A 6,243-nucleotide genomic window follows, 5' to 3' on the forward strand; every position below is an offset into this window, starting at 1 on the left:
CTACCGGAAAACAGTCAACTCGTACCATCCTTCATAGTACCTATCGGCCTCCTCTTCTCTACTTCACTTTATAAGTGGAGGGATTTATCTGTACTTTACGCTATCATAGACATAGTCGAGAAGCTCTATTAAAACGTAGTGTTTTGGAGCTGCAAGCTGCAGCATCATAATAGCTAATGAACTGCATAGAGAACTATGGCGTCTGACTAGATTACGTCACATACAGGAGTGTGCGTTCTGCGAGATGATTTTAGGGTGTATTTCACCACGACGTAAACTTACCATCTATTTGTTCCTGTGAGAGATGTTCCATCTGCAAAATAATCAATCGAGAGATATCAACTTAGACATCATGTACACCGTCTCAATCTTCATATACGTCACACTAACTTTGAAGTAAATCAAGTAAGTTTTATTATACTTTTCAGATGCTTGATATACAAACAGGCATAGTTTTTGCCCCTGAGGGGATTCAAAACAGTGATGTGCGTATAAGTGAAACGCATGCATCTTTTTTTTTAATATTATTTCACATAAAATGTATTTTTACAGTTATATATATCATATTTAAATTGAGTAATAAATATGTGTGTAATATATCCAAACACAACATATTAGCGTACCAACTAAACGAATTTTTTTCTGTATAAAGGATAAAGTCTAATCTTATAGTTACGAGAGGGATATGAGAACCAAATACAATAAAATACAGTACATACATCACAGATATCATAGGTAAGCATGCACAAATAAATTCTTATACATTGTTTCGTTCTCAAACTATATCTTACGGAACCTAATTACTTGAAAAGATGCCAATTCTTCAATTTCCATTCAGAACAATTAGCTGTATGTTTCTTTACCTATGTCGATGACTACTCCATTGCCTGCGCCTCACCGAGTACAAAACGAAGGTGTTGTAGTTCAAAGGTCAATGTTTATAAGTTATAATCCAATTAAGTGAATCCAGAAAGTGATTTGTTATACAACAATTCTCCATGAACACACAAATAAAGCATACGAAAGTGGATAAGGTGATTTCAGTAAATATAAGTTCTGTGAAAAGTTTAAATGTCTGCTTTCATCTTAAACAATAAAATGAGCCCAGCACGTACGGGTTCGAAGTGTGTGATGGTTACAGCTATTAGTTTTATTTGCTTAACATATGACCGACAGCTGTTCACCTGTAGTGTAGTCAGGTGCTCCAAAACATCAGGCAGGCCCGCTATTATCATTAACACACATTTATATCAGTGAAGAGTAGTTTGTTTTTTATCTGATAGTAAAGTAAAAAAAACTCACCGTGAGCTAGGGCGATTCTGACATTACAGTTGTCCCTCCGTCTTACTTGGTCACAGTGTAATTATTCTGGTAATTTGGGTTTGGCAGGAGCAGTCTTAAATACGTTATATCAGAATATCAAATCTTTTTGGCCCATTTACAAAATATAGTCCTTTTCTCGAAAGGTCAGAGTCTTCTTAGTGTATTGCAGTTTAGTCGATAATTGAACACTGCGCTGTGATCTGGAACCGATCTGCCTTAATTAACTATTCAGAACCAGCGCGGACAGCCCCGTATGAAGAACAATCACAGCCGCTAAATTGGTTATCAATATCTATAGCCTGTTTGTGCTTTGTAAAATCCTGTTTGATATACAGTTAACAAATCATACCTCTAAGACGCATTGAGGAAATGTTATGTTCACCGCCCTAAAACCACAAACCAACACATGTAGTGTTCTGTTTACAAAAATAGATGGCGGTGTCTTACTGAAGCTGGGAGAGGGAATCAGTTGATATCAATGCAAGGCTCTTTATCTGTAGATTTAAGCGTCTTCTTGGTTATGGCTGTTGTGGTGGGGAACACTTGTAAGAGTCGGGCAACCAATCTTGTTGAAGCTATCAGCACAAGTATTACACGACATGCATTCTGTAGTGTAAGCTCCACAATCTCAGATTAATCAGTACACTCGCTTGATTTGGAAGATGTTGTTTCAAAATAAACCGACAACAGACCATCCTCTATAAATGTTAACCCCAGCATATTCCTTCACAGATTCCACTCCTTCGTTTTAGTTTAGAACTAAATGTATATGAAATAACATGCACGAGTAACTATTACACACCATCTTTACTCAGATATACTGATTCTCTGCCATTCGGTAACTAACTGAACATAGTAATACTGCTGCATATTAATAATAAGAAACGTTTCCCCTGAGAGCCCTTAATTGTTCCAGACTCTTTCGCTTCTGACTATCAGATATGCAATCGCTGCTCCGGAATCCTATCATAGTATCGAGGCCAATGTTTTGTGTAAATATTTTGTTTTTACTTTAACCATCAGGGTAGAGATATGTTTTCGATAAAGAATAAAGATAACCAAGTTGAAACGTGCTTTATCTTATTTTGAGAAAAGAAATTAAATAAGGAATGGCACGGATCACTGGTTCATAGGAAAACAGAAAGTATTCTGTAATAAATACTAGAACAAATTACTATTTTATGTTATTAAAAATACAAACAAAAACAATGAAACTAAAACGGTTTCTAATGCATATAATATGTGAAACATAATCGTTATTTGATCCGAACGTATTGTTTTCGAATTTATTTGAATATTTTATTTGGTTTATATCCACTGCATTTATCTATATTTATGCTATCAATTCAATAGCCTGGGGAAATCTCTTCATCTATACACATACGGTTATACCCCAATGCCTGTAGAAGTACTCTGTGGGTTTATATGTTACAGCTACATTTAAGTGAACCCTTCATAGCACCACTTTACCGTTAAGACATATTTATTGGTCTGCGTTTCTCCACATGCATGTATCTTTTCTATAAATTTAAAAATACCAAAACCATCTGATTTATTAATTTGGCATACTGTCGTTATATTGGACAACTCAGAAGCCATGTGCTTTGCATTATCTAGGTCAATCGTCACTAACAGTGCAAAGTCAGGGCGATAACTAGTCTCACAAATGTGTGGTACAATATAACAACCCATGCAACCGGTTTAAAGCAGTCTACTATTACTTTCATGCAAACTAATGCAGCAAAGTTTCAATATTTTTACCTACATGTTTTCACATTTTTAGTAAATTTATCTACTTCCATTATTTAATGTTCGTTATAATGACATCAAATTAACATATTTTTTATAACCTTAAATGTATCGTTATCACAATTATGACAGTTCACTAGTAAATACTAAGGTTAATGATGCCGTGAAATGGAGGCCATCCCATTTCTCTATAGTGTTATAGTGATATTATGTATTTATATTATTTATATAAGATGACACATATTTACCTTAATGCTTAATAGTTTTGTCAAAGGTCAGCGATTTGTGATACTGACTCCATGTTACTGTTTTTATAAACAGTTCGTCTCGGTCACTATCGCTTTCTCAGGTTCATATAACCATATGTTTAGCTCGACAAAAGTCCATCATCAATAAATATGTCTACGACATCACAATAGCTTTTTTATGACTTAATAAATGATTGTGCAGTTTTAGTTTGACATCTAAGGAACTTTTGCACTTCATGGTAAACTTCCAAAAAGGTGAAAGGCTAAAAGCATTGCCAATGTTCCTTATAAATTTCCATAAATCTAATACAATACACAACAATGTATTTAAGGACGAAAAGATAAGTCATATCTAAATTACAGTATTATATAATCAAACAATGTAAAAATAAGTTTTTTTTTTTATATTATATTGTTAAAATGCGTCATATCCCACTTCAGGTGTGCACCCATATCATCATCATTAATTGATTGTTTTGATATTTGCTTGATGTCGTTGCAGACTTTGGCACCAGAATCGCTACCAGTTACCTTTTGAGTGACGTGCACCAAACCCGTGTCTGTCCGTTTGAAACGTATCTGAGGACATTACAATAGCCGAAGTATTAGATTACGGGTGACTGGAAACGAGACACGTTCATATAAAGAATTAGTCACAACTGTACAGGATAATTAAATACAATGAGCTACCAACATAAAACAATTCACATATTGCTTATACCCTGGCTTATAAAACCATCAAACCATGCATAAAAATCGATTCGTTCAGATATCAAAACAACCACAGTTTAGTACTAAACGGACACATTGAAGATTCCAACAGCTCATGACTACCCGTATTATACGACTAATAGGCCCTATGTAGGCGAAAACAGGGATTTCCTTAAAAATGGTAAGTATCATATTGCAAACAATAGATAAATGATTTTTGGCGACTAATTCTGTTGAAGGTGGTGGTAGTAACCGTGTGATTAAATAGAAATAGAGGCATCATGCTAGGGTTATTCTAAAGGATAATTGATTGGGTTTATATGACATGCCTAACCCGAATCACAGTCTATTGTTTTAAAATAGATTTTTCGTTTGTCTATCTCTGTGCTCATACAAACATTGAATGACTAACATGTTAACAATGTTTCTATGCTAAATGGTATTTAAGTTTAGTTTTTTTTTTATCGTTTTATGAATATGGACCACTTGCAGAAATCATTGTTATCATTGGTTTTTAAATCATCTTAGTCTTTTATTCGATGCAGTTGCCGGACATAGCTTAAAGCTGCACTTGCCCTTATTTTACAAAGAACAAACATTTTCGTGATTTGCTTTACCAAACAATTTGTACTGTACAGTTATTTATTTCCTCGTCCTAGTCCTCCGTGTATTCTAGTACTTATGAAACAGGTGAGAGTTTATTGACAGCTTATCGCATTATGCGTACCCCTATCCATATTAATACGGATGGCTTCTCACATTTTGGATGAGTTAATAGCCTGCTGCATCCCACATTGGATGTAATAAATGTTCCCTGCAGATGATAGGGGTTTATTCTGTAGCTTGTGATTGGAATTTAAAATTTAACATTGATACACTGCATACATATCCAATATCATATTCTAATGGGTAACCCTGACCAACTTATTCTTGTGCTGGGTCGTTAAAACAATCTATTATCGGAAAAAGTCAGGATATCTTTTATACTATATTTTTAATCATTTTTTATTATTCAAGTCTACGACGTCAGAACAAGCTGAAGATGAAATAGACCTCTCACCAGATCAGATAGCTGGTGAGTGAGGCATTCATGCTGCATTTCAGTACATAGATACATATCAATAAATGATTGAGAGATCCCATGTAGAATATATAAAGGACGGAGCGGTTGTAAAGGATATCTACGTGTATACTTGATGTTTGTTTCGAAGAAGTATTTTATTCATGATCAAGGGTTGTAGGCATTGATTTTTTTTCTTTTTTGAGTGAAGAGAACTTCATCTCTTGGGACTAAGATAATGGAAATAGAACAATTAAGTTTTGAATGAATACTTCATGAATAAATAAACATGGAAAAGCGTGTCAAAAAATGAACGCAGCTTCTGATTTTCCAAATTATGCATTTTCCCAAAAAAAAGGGAGACAGTTAAATGACAAAATGTTGACAGATAGTTTGAAACATCAGTAATCACAGTGTCATTCCGTTTGAACATCACTGCATGGAAACAGTGCTAACAAATCAAAACCATATAATTTTCCAGCTAAATTTAAGCTTTAAGGGTTCTGGAATTACCCTACTCAAGGACACATCAACATTCCGACGTTTGATGGATTTGAATCTAAGACCTTGTACACTTCTAAACGTGCTACACGTCTCACGTGTCAGGCTTTTTTTTCAATCAGTATTTTTTTTCTTTGGCAGTAGCTCATAATGATTTTTATCTCTCCAATAGAATTTCAGGAGGCATTTAGCCTTTTTGATAAAGATGGTGATGGTACAGTGTCGGCAAAGGAACTTGGAACGGTCATGAAGGCTCTGGGACAGAACCCATCAGATGCCGAACTACAAGAGATGATAAAAGAAGTAGATACTGATGGTAAGGTAAACGCATCAATAACAATAATGAACAATCGAATGTTTACAACAAGGCATGTTTTGTAATTGTTGTTAAAGATTATGTTTATTGTTTTATATAAAGTGTTACGAACTTTAAAAATCACAACTTATTTCTAATGTGCCATTTTTGATTCGGTGAACTCATTGATTAATATAATTGTTTGGGTCTATATTTGGTCCTCGCAGAGATTTTTTTCATATTTTCAACAACGTTGCCAGACTGGGACATTATTGAAAATGACGGTCCAAATTGGAGATCCTTGAAATACTCCTGGTCAGGACAATTTTTTTTATACTTTCTCAAGAGCCTGAAAA

General features: G+C 34.5%; 1 long non-coding RNA gene across 1 annotated transcript; it reads left to right on the forward strand.

Annotated features, from left to right (window-relative positions):
• Positions 1 to 300: 300 nt before the first annotated feature.
• On the forward strand, positions 301 to 5,946 carry LOC110444880. The gene is made up of 4 exons (XR_002462291.1): positions 301 to 405; positions 3,823 to 4,212; positions 5,049 to 5,106; positions 5,765 to 5,946. It is a non-coding gene; the product is annotated as an uncharacterized LOC110444880 (long non-coding RNA).
• Positions 5,947 to 6,243: the final 297 nt, after the last annotated feature.

This window comes from Mizuhopecten yessoensis, unplaced genomic scaffold, assembly GCF_002113885.1.
Source record: "Mizuhopecten yessoensis strain PY_sf001 unplaced genomic scaffold, ASM211388v2 hete_36184326, whole genome shotgun sequence".
In the NCBI taxonomy this organism is placed as follows: Eukaryota; Metazoa; Mollusca; class Bivalvia; order Pectinida; family Pectinidae; genus Mizuhopecten; species Mizuhopecten yessoensis.